Below are 15995 nucleotides of genomic sequence, written 5' to 3'. Positions count from 1 at the left end.
CACTTTTCCTCCTTTCGAGCCAGCTGCTACTGCAGATTTAAAATTCCTTTCCTAGAAAACAGCTTTCCTTTTAGCAATCACGTCTGCAAGAAGGGCATCTGAATTACAGGCCTTTATGGCAGTGGAGCCTTTCATCATCTTTCATGTGGACAGGGTGTCCCTCAGAACCAATCCCTCCTTCATGCCCAAGGTGGTATCCAGTGTGGCTCTTAATCAGTCCATTCATTTGCCTGCCTTCTTTCCTAACCCACAGAACAAAGGGGAATGGATGATGCACTCCTTATATGTGCACAGACAACTTAGATTTTACTTGAACAGGAATAACCTCAAAGGAAATCTGAACAACTGCTGGTGGCATTTGCTGCAAGGACAGGGAGGAAAGCTATTTCAAAGCAAACCATTTCAAAATGGATAGGCCACTGCATTCATTTCTGCTATAAGCACCATGGAAAACCTATCCCACAGGGCATCAGACCCCATTCAACCAGGGCTGCATCTACCTCCACAGCCTTTCTCAGGGACTTTCCTACCAGTGACATCCTAGAAGCTGCTACCTGGAGTTCTGTACATACTTTCACCAAGCATTATTATTTGCCAATTTTCTCTAAATCCAGAGCTGGCTTTGCCACTGCAGTCTTGCAGGGTCTTATAGCTGGTCCTAATTCTGTTTAAATTCCTCCTCCCAACCTTAGCTTTGAGAATCTACCCAAATGTAATGACTGCAACAGTGAAACATGAAGAACATAGTACAGCTGTGTGCACTTACCATAAATGTAGATGTTCAAGTGTATTCACTGTTTCAGTCCTGGTTACCCCCCCCCCAGCCCCCTTTCTTCTTTTGGCTATACCTCTACTCTCCCTTACTATGCTCAAAAAGCTTTTTGGTGTATTTGCTTTTTTGTTGGAGGTATATCCTTGTAATTATAAATTTAATTGCTTCCCATTAGAGGGGCACCTGACATCTGGGGCAAGAATAACTGATGTAATGGCGTCGGCTGTATGTTTTATATCCTTGACGACCTGACATCATGGAAGAAGGGACAGCATCCGATGGATGACCCAAGACTTTGTTAATCAGGCCGACTGAGGGCTACTGCAAGCGGATACTCAGATGTAATACTGCAACAGTGAATACACTCGAACATCTACATTTATGGTAAGTGTACACAGCTGTACTGTCTTCCTCCACACAGTACTGACAATAAGTCTTTCAGTTTTGTTCTATTATACCACTTCATGAGCATTCAGTAGCATATTCTTGCCAGATATTAACAACACTCTTCTTTTATTACTTCTGTTTTCCTATCTGTATAGTGATATCCTGACAGCTCATAAAATGTAAATATGCATATTGCCCAACAGTGATGCAGCGTACAAAACACTGCAGAGCTGAGCATAACATGCATCTGTACAAGCTGCCAAAAGAAATGTAAATGTATAATGTGCTACAAGATGTACTGCTACCCATTCATTTTGAATTAAATTTCTTTTGCAACATTCCCCACTTAAAATTCTTCTACAAATCAGAGGTATTGTTTGCTGCACTTGATTTAAGTCATCTTGCATTTTTGATTTATTTTACACATCTAGTATACAAAACATGTATATGATAAATTCAGCTCCGAAAATAATTATCACTATAATATCAATAGGGCTTTCAATAATACAGCCCAGGCCCAGTCAATATAAGAGATTTAGATATGCACTGTACTTACTGTACTTATTTTTCATCTTGCATGATAAATAAATAATTTTCTTTTTATCTGATTTTTGTGGCTCCTGTTTCTAATGAGGAGTATTTGGGAATTTCAAATCATGAAGATTCCAACAGGTATATTAACCTTTCACTGTACTAGCTTACAGATATTTGTCAGTTATAAAGATAGTAATTATTTCCATTATAAGAAGGTCTCGGGTACAAAATTCAGTTATACTTCAGTACTACAGCCACATATATTTCAGTGTTCTCCAGCTATACACATCATAATTAATTGTACCTTTGGACTTTTCTTTCATGAAAAGCATTATTTATACTAAATCTATATCATCCAAATTCAGGTTAAACATTCAATAGGAGGCAGAGGTTCAAGAGAGGGAACTAGGAAGGTACTGTAAGTAATTTTAATGAACCATTGTCTTCTCCTGTCTTAATTGTTGTACATTAATACTTAACAGTACATGCTTTGTCTTCCAGAGGATAAAGTTTAGATTTTTATACAGTAAAATGGAACAGCTAGAGCTCTCAGTGCAGAATTTGAATTCGCTAAGTTTCAACATATGGAAGATGGAATCAAAAAGGTTGGCGCATGATAAAGATCTGCAAAGCTAAAAAAATAGAAACCGTCTATATTTTCAACAAGCTAAATGTTCAGATCCAGTTTCTTAGTTACAAAACGAATGTAATCAGTGACTTAAAAGCTTCGGGGATCTGAAATACAGGCAAGGTGTAACCATCTAAGGATCGCCAGACTTCCATATTATTGTAATTTCCAGAAGGGTTTGGAAAACAATGCATATAAAATATTCATTCATCTTAAGAAAATCTCTGCTGAAATGTTTAAAGAGACTCTTGCACAGGACAGATCTGACAGATTCTTGATTTCTTCAAAATACTACAAATTCTCTACAACCTATTGATATTAGGCTTGCTAGATTTTTTTGACTGAGATGAAATACTTGTAGAAAATATAAAATAGATGAGAAATATGATAGATTGTATCAGTATAGGTAGATAAATGCTGGTCTTTCACCTGATGTGGATCACTCTCAAAAGAAATTTAGAGCCTTAACCAGAACTTTGAGGGAAAGGAACCATCAGATGTTATGTTTCCTGCAGATCTACAATATAGCCTGCTACTTTTGATTCAGTTTTAGAATCCAGTACTGACCTTCTATTATTGGGAGCCATGCTTTCTTTACAGGTGCTAGACTAATATGGGATGTGATATACCTATAGTCCATAAGATTACTTCTATATTTTCTATTTATCATCTTCTTTCTTTTTCCTGGAAGACTTGTTTTTATGTTTTATTTATTTATTGTATCATGGCTAAAGAAATGCAATAATAAGCAGGTAAGATGTGCAATGTTCCAGTATAATGGCAAAAATAAAATTGTGTCTCTTAATGTGAACAATATGCGTGACTATGCCAAACGAGAACAGTTCTGAACTATTTAAAAAACATGAAGAAATATACATATTCAGAAAATTCAAGAAACAAAAATAGAGGAAGAACCACATATAGGTATTTAAGAATACATATCATTGTATTAAATGTACAGAATGCAATAACTAACACAAATATGTGCTGGTGTTAATGGCATTGATTAAATATAATTCCCAAGATCATCTTAAAGAAATTAGACATGTCTATAAATTAGCAAAGATCATTAATGCTAAGAGATGTTAATGAGCTTCTTCCCATAATCAAAGGTATGGTGATGAATTCTTCTCACTTCCATCTTCCTACTGGGTTACTCTAAACAAGTCACTTGACTAGATAATGTTCCCATGTTACCCTTGAAAAGGGACACTTACATCCAGTGGGTTTACAGACTACCAAATGCATGGAGTAAAATAAATATTTTAAAGAGCATTCTAAATTGTATTTTAATTATGCTAGATACTGAGATACATCAAGTGCTGATAGGATATGTCTCTGCAGCCTTTAATAAATATAGTGAATTTTTACCTGACTTCTCAAAAGAGCTAAATATATTAGGATGAAAATCTGTTATACCATGATGAGAGTGGAATGCTGTTCTTTCATCAACGTTGGATAAGACACGTAATCAGAACAGAGACTCATATAGATACAAGCATTATCGTTAAATACGATTTACTATCAAAATCTTGTTCGCACAACGTGCCAAGAGAAAAAGTCAAACATTCAAATAATCTAAAAAAAAAGATGTTGAAGTCACAACAGCGAATGCACACTAGCATTTGCTGTTGTGGATTCAACATTTTGAATGTAGATCGCACTATAGTGAGGATTGGGAAATTTACCTTTTCCCTCACTGTAGAGCAATCTCAGAGTTTGTATATATTAGTAGCAGGGGCGTTCGTAAGTCATGACCAGAAGTATGGTATTTTCTGTAAAGTCGACATTCTTGAATTGTCAACTTTCCTTAAATACCTGGTTCGGTCATGTTCCTGTTCATGAATTTGATTTCCGACATTTTGGGTTGGAAATATGAACACTCACAAAGTGCAGGTGCAAGATTTTGATAAAAAATGATAGAGTAGAAAACATGCAGCTCATTTTATACCTCAGAAACAGACAGTGTGTGTGTGTGTGTGTGTGTGTGTGTGTGTGTGTGTGTGTGTGTGTGTGTGTGTGTGTGTGTGTGTGTGTGTGTGTGTGTGTGTGTGTGTGTGTGTGTGTGTGTGTGTGTGTGTGTGTGTGTGTGTGTGTGTGTGTGTGTGTGTGTGTGTGTGTGTGTGTGTGTGAGAGAGAGAGAGAGAGAGAGAGAGTGAAAGTGTAGAACAGGGTCAAGACATGCTATAAAATCACATTAGAGTTAGTGTTCATTGAGCAGAGAAGTTAACAGTTGGAGAGACCATGCTAACATTTAATGAGACAATAAATCTCAAAACAAGAAATATGTAGGGAGATTAGTTAAATCCAGAGAAGGAAAACAAAAAGTTATAATTTGTAAGCTGTTAGTCTGCCTAAACAACAGTCTTTGGGAGATAAAGGTTTTTTTAACAGAAAATATGAATTAGCAGTAACATGCAGTTAACAATAATGGGAAAGGCAGGGGCTACCAAGAAAATAAGATATACGGTTAGAATGTATGGGTATTGTATGCAGTTAATATACTAAACAGCCTGTGTTTAGCTAATTGAGAGAAAAGGAGAGTAAAAGAAGGAGAAAGAGAGAGAGTGAGAAAAAAAAATGGTGTTGTTATGTAGTGTAAGATTCTGAAGAACAGCAGGAATGGATAAAGTTCCATTATAATGTTAACGTTGTCTGAACATTTAGTCCTTACCTGACTTTTAAGGTTATGGTAATCTGACCAGAATGTTGCCTTATGCGAAAGTCTCAAGGAAGGTTACACTTGAGGTCGAGTACTCCAAGGACAGTTTAACAGATTGGTGCATCCTGTTGAATCCTAGGTGGAATTCCTTGAGGAAGTAAATGCTGTGTCCAGATTATAAATAAGTCACCTGTAAAATGGAAATAAATGAGTGGCTTATGTGTGCAGTGTTGTAGAAATTCTTCTTCTAGGTTTGCCATGAAGAACTTTGCATATTGAAAAGCTATTCTGGTGCCTGTTGCAAAGCCCATAGTTTGAATGTAATGTCTCCACTGAAGGTAAAATTATGTGACAGAATAAATTATATAAATTGTCCCACTATATTTAGAAGCTTGTTACCATGACACTGGAGATCCATGAGCTCAGTAAGAAGGAAATGCTGTTCTTTTTCTGTTTTAGTTACAACTTTATCAATTTGTACCTCTTTAATTTTTAAAAATGTCCATCATTTCTCTGCTTTTCTCATGTGTTTCTACATCTGAGCTATGTCAGATGACCTCTTTTCTACCTAATGTCTAGTTATATGACAGGACACAACTACTTCAAGAAAATCTCCTTATATTTACTTTGGTAATTCTTGAATACTGATGTCATATGCACATAATTTTCATTCAAATGTGTGTTATTCATAATTAAATTCTTGATATTTATTTTGCTGTTCACTCTAATGTCATCCATAGGTTATATTAATTAAGACTCTCCTTGTTTCGCAAATGTTAATTTTTATCACATTACAAATGACCAAGTAATTATTATTCTTATTTTTTAATGCCTTTGTTTTCCTTTTAATGCTTGTTGCTCCTTGCACAAATTGTTAACAATTCTACCACTCATGCATTTGCAAACTACTAGCAGTCCTTTCTTTTTGACACTTTACTCTTTCTTTCCCACCAGCACATTCATTGACAAAAATAAAATCTTAAGTCTATGCATTTTAGCATCCCAGTATTGTAAATAGCAGTCTTCAAATATTAACAGATGTAATCATTTTTTGAAGCATTTCAGAAGTCTTTAATTTACTTAATATTGATTCTGCAGTATTTACCAAAACTGTGGCTTGCTGCTCCAGATAGATCACTATACAGAAATATTTAAATACTCAAACTATAGAACAATAGAATCTTAACTATACTTTTATATTTCAGAGCAAGGAAGAGGGAAAATTTTAAAACTCTTTCATCTTAGGAAAATCTTCCCTCTTAAGAGATAAAAAAGTGGTGCAGCGGTAGCGTTGTTGCCTCAGAGTAAGAGGTTCTCCCATTCGATTCTCGGCTGGAGTGCGGGGAGTGCCTTCTGTGTGGAGTCTGCATGTCCTCCCTGCGGTAGGGTGGGTGTTCGAAAGACATGCGTAAATGGGCGTGCCTTCGTTGAAGGTTGGACATCGAGCTGGCACCTCGGCGTTCATGAAAATCTACTGCCAATCATTAGCGGACCGGAGTTGCGGGAAAAAGCCAAAAGACAACAACAACTGTTAAATGGGGGAAGAAACCTATATTGCTTCAGGGTCAGAACCCCTGTAAAACTAAAAGAAGCAGCTACTCACTTTTCTATAGGTTTCCTTCTTTCTTCAGTCAGTGGTAAAACTACTTAGGTTACCTTTACAGTTTTATACACTACCTAACATACATTTACTTGCCTGACATGGATTTATTTGTAAGGGTTATGCTCACTTGTGCTGTCTGAAAACCTATTGCTCTTAACTTGTACTGCTGGTACTGCTACATTACTATGCGGGATGCCTGCTGGGGACCTTATCATTCTTTTTTTCCATCTTCATGCTACCTAATATCATGTCAGGCTCCTGGCTGACCTGTCATATAAATTAAATTATAGTTCAATCTGCCTGTGCCATGAAGAAACTGAACGCAGTAACGACAGCGAGAATGCTCTTCTATTGGAAAACAAAAATCATTTATTATTATAGACATGTTATATTTATTGCTCAAAAGTTGCAGTGTCATAGTTCATTCCTGGAAGAAACAGTGACATCGTAGGTAAGCATGAGGAGAAGCATCCAAGAAAGAACTTTAGATGTGCTGCCTATAGCACATGTAATATGTGAGAAACAAACTTTTTCTTTACTATGTGAACATTTTAAGGATGAAAAAATCTGCAGAGGACACCATACAAGTACATATACTTACAGAAACAATCACAAACACTAATCATGAGACAAGGAGGTTATACCTCCTCAAAAAACATGCACAGCATGGCCCTTTCTGCTGCATGCATTTACGGTAATGATGCAGTCTGAACTGACATTCAGAAATATTTTATATTTGCTTTGTACACTTGACCACATTTGCATAAAAAAGCTAGAGTACTTTTACCATAGTGATTCAAGTATTCGGTTCACATGTGTCTACTAGGCTATAATGACCACTGGGGCCTTTTTAAGCCTGGCCATGCATCCCAAATCTCTGACAAGTTCTGGTACCCCTGATAAGTATAAGCAGGGGCTTGGGACATGAAACATTTATAAGCAAGGGCCTGGGAGATGAACCACTTACAGGCTGCATGTGACCATTAGAAACATAGGTGCCAAACCTGGGATGTATTTTCAGTCCCCCTTCCAATTTTCCAAGTTACACTAGAATTGGGTTAGGGAGTAGCTCTGCTTCTTATGGATAGGGAGCCTGTTCCACAGAAGGGGTAGTCTCTGGGATATATAACATCTCTCTCCAGCAGGTCATATTTATATCACAGGCAAGGTTTAAGTCTTTAGAATGGGTAATTCTGATGCTATTTATTTTGCAGATATGCACAAGTTCCATCAGAGTGAGGGCTGACAATTCCTTGTATGCCAGGCATGGAGCACCCCTCAACAGCCTCCAGGAGACAGAATACAGGGATAGGACTTTGAGGTGGTCTGCATATGACTTTGAGGCAGTCTGCATATGACAGGTTATTTATGCCCTGTATTTTTTTAGTGAGAAAACTCTGTGGATGTTCCAACTGTTGGCTGTGCCTGATTAGATACTTACCAAAGGGGCATTGTACTCAATGATAGGTCTGATGAATGCCAAATACAGTGGAATAATAATCTCCTTGGACCTGAATGCTATACCTTTTATTAGAATTTGCACAACACAGAATGACTACCTCTCTACCGTAGACATGTGATTGTCAAACGTTAGATTGCTGTTTACGTGTGATCCCAAGTCCCTGACTACTGGGTCTATTCTTAAAGGTGTGTTGTCAATATGATATTTACCAGGGGTGACTCACTTCCTGAAGGATAGTATTATGCATTTCTTGGCATTTAAATTTAGACCATGGCTCTGACAGCAGTTATCTGTCTTTGTCAGCCCTTCTTGGAGAACATTAGTGTTAGTGTGCGATACTGTGACTGCTCCTAATTTGTAATCATCTGCAAACATGGTCAGCCAGAAACCCTTAAAACTGACTTTGACTTCAGAGAAGTAGATGCCAGATAGGAGCAGTCTCAGGACTGATCTCTGAGGGACTCTGCTGGTGACTTTTCTCTTTGTAGAAGTGGACTCTACAATTCTAACTTCCTGGGTCCTGTTTGTGATCTAGCTGGCTATCCACCAGGTAACATAAAGGTTTATACCTAACCTCTTGAGTTTGTCAACAATTTCGGAGTGAGGTATACTATCAAGGTAGGCAGGGTTAACCATTTTGTCCTCATCCGTTGTTTTGGTGACCTTTTTTTTCAAAAACATTTTTATTTTGTTTTCATTATAAACATATGCAAATGTACATATAACAAATACAATAAAACAATAACAAAACTATTTACAATATTTACATTCATCCATGATAAACAATCATTTTATCCATGAGAAGTTATCAGTATTTGTTCAAAAGGTTTTCCAATTTTTGCCATACTATTTTTATGAGTAATGTTATGAGTTCTATAACAAATGGTTTGCAGTTCTTTTTTACAAACAACTTTTGCTGAATTAATAAAATCTTTAAATATCAAATCTTGTTTACTTTTACATTTCAAAGTAATAACTTTTCTGTCAATTGTAAGAATTGACCTGAGTAACTGAATTGGAATAGGTATGACATTAGATATAGCAACAATGAATAGGATTACTGAGTTAAAATATGACAGTTATCAAACCATAAAGCATTTACAAAATATTTGAAGTATTTCCAGTATTGAACAACATTTCTATATTCAATGAACATGTGAACCCAGTTGGCCTCTAGTAATTCATCACATTTCCAACATTTACTTTCACTGTTTTTGAGTATAAAATTTATTTTATGTGGGGTATAGAAACTCCTATTCATAAATTTCCATGTATACAATCTCCAATATAATGAAGAAGAGGTACCATACGTAGAATTCAATAACATATTTTTAATTCATCAGATATTTGTTCTCCATTAATCTTTACATAGTAATTCCAAAACTCTGAGTCAAACTTTAGAGTGTCTTCTCTTAGTATCTTATAGATAGGCGAGATACTTAATTTTTGATTATCTGTCTTTTCAAGACACCTAATGAATAACTGAATCAAACTAGGTATAGATTCAGTCTCTAGGCTGATTGATACTCTCATTTTGTTTTCTATAAACTGCCGTAATGAGTGTATAAACAACCATCTTGACTATTATCAAAACTACATAAGAGAGAGTTTAGTGGTTTAATACTCTTAGTTTCAGTAAACTGATGCCAGAATATCAAGTTATTTTCCTTTAATTTTTGCATTGCATTGATGTTAAAAAGATCTAGGCAATCAGGGGAGTATGCTATAGGAAATATAAGAAATATAAATTGTTTAATGTTGTAATTACAATCAATTATATTTTTAAAGTTATTAAATATTTGATTGATGCCATAAGAAAAATGATCAAACTTCTTATTAAATAAACAAAATTCATATAAAAACCAATGAACTCTTCTTATTCCATATTGTTCCTTAAATTGATTTTCTATAGTTCTGACATCAGTTATATGAATCTCATGTATTGTTTTCCAGCCAGATATATAGGTAGGTGTGATTCAATGTAATATTATATTAATTATAACTGATTTGGAACAAAGATCTAAGCTAGGGAATGCTATCCCATTACTGGTCCAAGCTCTAATGTGCCATTTATATGCAATCCTAGGTTTTAAGGGGAATCATAAAAATTTAAGTAGCATGGAATCTAATTTTTTAAATAAGTTTTTGGGAGGGGGTAGTATCAATGACTGTATATAAAACAAAATTTTAGGTAAAGAAAAAAGAAGCTGCAGGTACTCTACAACAATCAAAGCCAACCAGTCACTGTTGTAAAGAAACTGCTTTTATTACAGAAAAGTAAGCCCTTTCACATCTACTAGGGATGCTTCATCAGACTTTAACAAAATTTTAGGTAAAATTATCATTTTAATTAAAGAGAGCCTATCATCCATTGTGAAGAGCATTTTATTCCATCTTTTGATTAGTTTGCTAATGATGGTTATTAAATTATTGCAGTTTAGTTTAACAGACTCTTTCCATGTACTCTTTATACTGACACCCAAATATTCTAATACATCATTCTCCCAATTAAACAGGCTATTTTCTCTTTGGTTTTTGTTGATCTTTTTGTTAATTAGTAATGTTTTGGATTTATTATGATTAAATTTAAGCCCTGAAATTCTTTCAAACTTGCTTAAAGTATTTATAACATCATGCAAAGAACCATCAATATCACCCAACATTAACAACATATCATCAGCAAATAACTATTTCTTAGAACAATAGTCATTATTAATTTGAAAGACTTTTATATTTTCCTTGTTTCTGATATATGTAGCAAAAGGTTCCATTGAAAGAGCAAACAATATTGGTGACAAAGGGCAACCTTGTCTAGTTCCCTTGGGGATTTCTACTGGTGAGGATAGACATGATCCGATTTTCACATAAGCTTGTGGCCCACTATAAATTTTCATTAATAAGTTGACAAAATCTGAGGAGAATTCAAAACCAATCAGAATTCTTTGTAGATAAGACCAACTAATAGAATCAAAAGCCTTTTCTATGTCTAGGCTGATAATAGCTAGTTGTTTTTTGTATTTGCATGCTATGTCTATTAATGATAGTAATTTAATAATGTTATCTTGCACTTTTCTATGAACAATGAACCCTGTCTGATCATTATGTATTAGATTAGGTAATATTTTCTTTATCCTATTAGCTAATATTGTCAGGGAAATTTTATAATCAGTGATTTGGGGTCCTTACCTTGTTTTAATATGGGGGAGATAATTGAATATTTCCATGATGGGGGTGTTATACATTTTTGCTTAACCATAATAAAGGCACTCATCATTTTCTTTATTATATATTCAGGAAAAATCTTATATCGTTCAGGAATTATTCCATCCAGTCCTGGAGCTTTATTATCTTTTTAATTTTTTATTTGCTCTTTCCCTTCTGTTAGTGTTATTTGTTTATTTAATATGTTATTTTGTTGCATTGACATCTTAGTAATTATATTTTCTTGAATTAAAGTATTTATTACATTATCTGTCTCCAAAAGTGGTATGTTATTATTTATATCTTTATAGTAGTTTTTGAACACTTCTAATATGCCCATTAAGTTAGATGTACTCTTTACCAAACCATCACTTTTATATTTAATCTCATTAATAAGAGTTTGATTGTTTATTTATTTATTTATTTATTTGGATCTTACCACTGTTTGATGTAGATATTTAGGATTTACAGCATAAGATTGCAAGTTTTGTTTTTCCAGGTTTAGGGCTACTTATGATTCAGAACTTCTAAGTATTTTTGATTTAACTTAGTAATTTCATTATGTGCTACTTTGTTATTTGGTTTTGCATCCATTTTTATATTGTCTATGTTTTTTGTAAGTCTAAAAGTTCTTTGTCCCACTCTCTCCTTTTTTAAGGTACCGAGATTTTATTCTTATATATATATATATATATATATATATATATATATATATATATATATATATATAAACTTTAAAGGTGTTCCATAGCATAGTATCAGTCACTTCACCATTATCATTTGTTTCCATAAACATCTCTATTTCTTTCATTATCTATTCCCTAAAGTCATTTAACTTTGTTATGTAAGCAGGAATTCTCTGTAGAAATCTTAAGTCATCTGTATGTGTAGTAAATGTAAAGTTTATAGCATTATCAATGTTTGTTTGTGTACCAAACCGATATGAATAGTGAGTACAGAATAAGGAATAATGTTCTTTTAGACCATGTATATCTTTAAGGTTCATCTGGTTTGTAAAGTCATTTAACTTCTTGGCTTGAGATGTTAGTTTTATTTTACATTTTTAGAAATATCATTGCCTGATAACAGGCAGTTAAAATCACCTGTTGCTATAATTTCCCCTTTTGCATTTAAAGTAATCAGGTCCAGATATTTGTCAACATATTTAGTACTCAGTCCTGGTATCCAGTATATATTAATCAAAGTATAATACTGCCTATTGATTTCCAATAGAACCATCTTTATCTGAAATTATATCTATAATTCTTGGCATAGTATAAGTATTTTTCCATATAATAAGAGTGCCCCTTCTCTTAGTCTTAAAACATGAATCAGCCAGAATGGTATAGCCTTTAAATAAGTATTTTTGCAGGTCATTTTTTATTAGATTGGTTTCCTGTAAAAAGATGATTTGGGCTTTATGCATTTTGATATATTTAAGCAAATCAGCTCTTTTGACATTATTGTTCAAACCATTAATTTCTAATGATAAATATTTATAAGTCATTGAATATAATCTGTACGTTATTACTAAGTGAAAGACCTTTCTTCGGTGTTGACTTGAAATCTACTGAAAACTTACCTATCATAGGTTCATAGGTTCATAGGTAGGTACTAGGCTATCGGCCTAAGGGCCTAAGTAAGCCTAGCCAACAAGGTTCCTTGGCTTACGCCATGCAAGAAAGTTAATTTCCTGTGACCCTGTTGAGCAGAGCCACAGAAGTGATCTCCGGGGTGTATTTCCTAGTTCCCATCCACTCATCAATATTTTTCTTGAAGAGTGCTAATGAGGAACTTTGCTTGACATAGATGGGTAGCTTGTTTCAGAGTATATGAAGTCTCTGGGACAGGAATCTATCCCTCCAGCATGTCCTGTGTATTGTGGTGACAAGGTTTAGGTCCCTAGAGCTTGCAGCTCAGAGGGATTGGGATTTCTTAAGGTGTAGCATGTCCAACAGCACCGGGTTTAACATAGCTTTATATGTAAGGCAGAGATCTCCTCAGAGTAGGCGATATGCTAAAGAGTAAAGCTGGAGTATTTTGAGATGGTCAGTGTAGGGCATCTGTTTGAGGCCGGTAATCCTCTTTGTGAGGAACTTCTGTGGCCTTTCCAGTTGCTGCAGATGTCTTTTGATGTACATTCCAAAAGGGGCATTATACTCTATAATGGGTCTAATGAGTGCCAAGTAGATGGGAAGAATGACTTCTATTTTCCTGGATGAGAACCCTTTTGTGATGAGGTGTGCCACATAGAATGATTTCCTGACTACTGTGATGATGTAATTATCAAAGGAGAGACTACTGTCCACCTGGGTCCCAAGGTCTCTTATCAGACATTCAGCATTAAGTAGACTGCCGTTTATGTGGTAGTTCATGGGTACAGAGTTTTTACCAAAGAGGATGACAATGCACTTTTTGGCACTGAGCTTGAGGCCATGCCTCTGACACCAGGCATCTGTCTCAGTGAGGCCCTTCTGTAGGATGTCCACATCATTTAGGGACTCGACTATGGCTTCTAGTTTACAGTCATCTGTGAACTTCGTTAGCCAGAGGCCTTCTGTGTTAGCCTGTACTTTAGAGAAGTAGATGCCAAACAGGAGAGGTCCCAGGACTGAACCCTGTGGTACTCCACTTGTCACTGATTTGAAGTCAGATTTGGAGTCTGCAACTTTTACAGTGTGGGTTCTGTCAATGAGCCACTTGGCAACCCATCTTGTGATGTAGGGATTTATACCTAGTTTAGTGAGTTTAGCTATAATTCCAGAATGGGGAATGGAGTCAAAAGCCATGGCGAGGTCAAGATAGGCTGTGTGAACCACCTTACCCTCATCTACAGCTTTGGTGACTGCGTCAAAGAAGTCGAACAGGTTCAGAAGCCATTATCTGCCTTTCACAAACCCGAACTGGGTGGGATCCAGAGTTTGAAGGTTACCAATGTCTTTGTTAATGAGTTCCATAATGATACTTTCCATGGCCTTGCAGACCAGGCTTATCAGGCTAATAGGGCAATAGTTCCCAGGATCTGTGGTGGCTCCTTCTTTGTGAAGTGGGATAACTGTTGCTGTGCACCATTCAGTGGGCACAAAGCCTGACATGAGACTATGATTGAACATGGTGCTTAGGTGGATAGCCAGTTCGTTCTGAAGTTCCTGTAAAACTCAGCCTGGGATGTTGTCCAGTCCCATGGATGCTGTGTTTTTGCCTTTAGAGAGTGCAGCTGTTACAAGCATAGATGTGATTACAGGGACTCTGCCTTCTTCCTGTATAGAGATGGGCCCTTTAGGGAGTGAGAGGGGGGTAAAGTTAGCACTGAACCTATCTGCCAGGATGTTGGCAATATCATTTGGTTCTGTAATTTTCGTGCCGTTGTGCTGTAACTCAAAGCAGATCTGGGTGTTGCCATTGAAAGTCTTGACATAGCTATAGAATGCTTTGTGGTTGCCCTTAGAATCAGTGGCAATTTTGTTTTTGTAGCTAGCTTTGGAGGATCTTATAAGGAATCTCAGCTTCTTACTGAGGCTGACCAGGCAGCTCCTCCACTCATGGGATTTTACTCTCTTTTGCAACAGCTTCTTCTTTCTGTTGTAGAGTTTGTTTATGGTAGGGGACCACCAGATTGGCTTCCTTTTTTTGGAATATAGTGTCTTGGTTATGTTTGGGATAGCATGATCCATGCACTCGTGTAAGTGCTCATAGAGTGCATTTGTGTAGGATTCAGCAGTCATAACTGCATTGTCCATTTGCATGGGTGCCATGAAGTTCACCACTTCTGTCTTAAGAAACACAAAGTTGGCTTTGGAGAATTTTTTTACCATCGTTTCCTTAATGGTGGGTGGGGGCGGGATGCGGATATCTAGGGTGATTAGCTTATGGTTTAATCTGACCAATGAGGAGTTTATTTCAGGTGTGGAACATTGGTCACTCATGTTGGTAATGACTAGGTCTAGGATATTCTTGGCCCTGGTGGGGATGTGGATAAGTTTATCCAGGGCACTGGAATTTATGAATTCCAGAAAACGTTGAGCAAAGGAGTTGGTACATGAGTAGTTTTCCCAGTTAATGGTGGAGTAGTTGAAATCGCCCATTATTAGGGTGTTTGGTTGAACCCTAGCATTTTCCAGTATATCAAGAAAAGAGGAGTGGGAATCCTGGGGCATGGCATGGGATCTGTAGCAAGCTACAATTTGGATTGCAGTTTTGCCTAGAGTTAGTTGCACTTGGATAACCTCAGATGCATTATGCTGCGCAACTAGCCTAGAGGTGTGGATATCCTTAATGAATATGGACACACCTCCACCTTTGGTGTTCTGGTCCAGGTTAGATGGCCGAAAAGTGTGGTATGCGTTATAGCCTGGTAATGCAGTGGTGCTCTCTAGAGCCCTGAACCAGGTCTCAGTCACTGCACAGATATCAATGTTCTCCATTTTAAGGAGTGCTTCAAGTGAGTGCATTTTGAGATTTAGGACTGTCAGGCCCCAGTGGCCTAATGGATAAGGCATTGGCCTCCTAAGCCAGGGATGGTGGGTTCGAGTCCCATCTGGGGTGATATAATCTTAATATGGGTATCACGTCAGTCGCCTTGCTAGACAGGGGTCCAGGGAAGTAAATAGTGTGGGAAGAAATAGCCAGGGAATTGTTATGGCTAGGCTTGTATAGGCCCTAGGGCTGATAGCCTAGTACCAACCTATGAACCTAGACTTGTAGCATTACCCTCAATTTTTGCTTTCCTGTTACGGTGGTGAATTT

General features: G+C 36.4%; 1 non-coding gene across 1 annotated transcript; it reads left to right on the top strand.

Moving 5' to 3' along the window:
* The first annotated feature begins 15721 nt into the window (after nt 1-15721).
* TRNAR-CCU lies at nt 15722-15794 on the top strand. The gene has a single exon. It is a non-coding gene; the product is annotated as a tRNA-Arg (tRNA).
* The last annotated feature ends 201 nt before the right edge of the window (nt 15795-15995 follow it).

The sequence above is a fragment of the Protopterus annectens genome, chromosome 1.part1 (genome assembly GCF_019279795.1).
Source record: "Protopterus annectens isolate FY-2018-M chromosome 1.part1, PAN1.0, whole genome shotgun sequence".
Lineage (NCBI taxonomy): Eukaryota > Metazoa > Chordata > Ceratodontiformes > Protopteridae > Protopterus > Protopterus annectens.
This window is presented reverse-complemented; position numbering and strand designations above follow the sequence as displayed.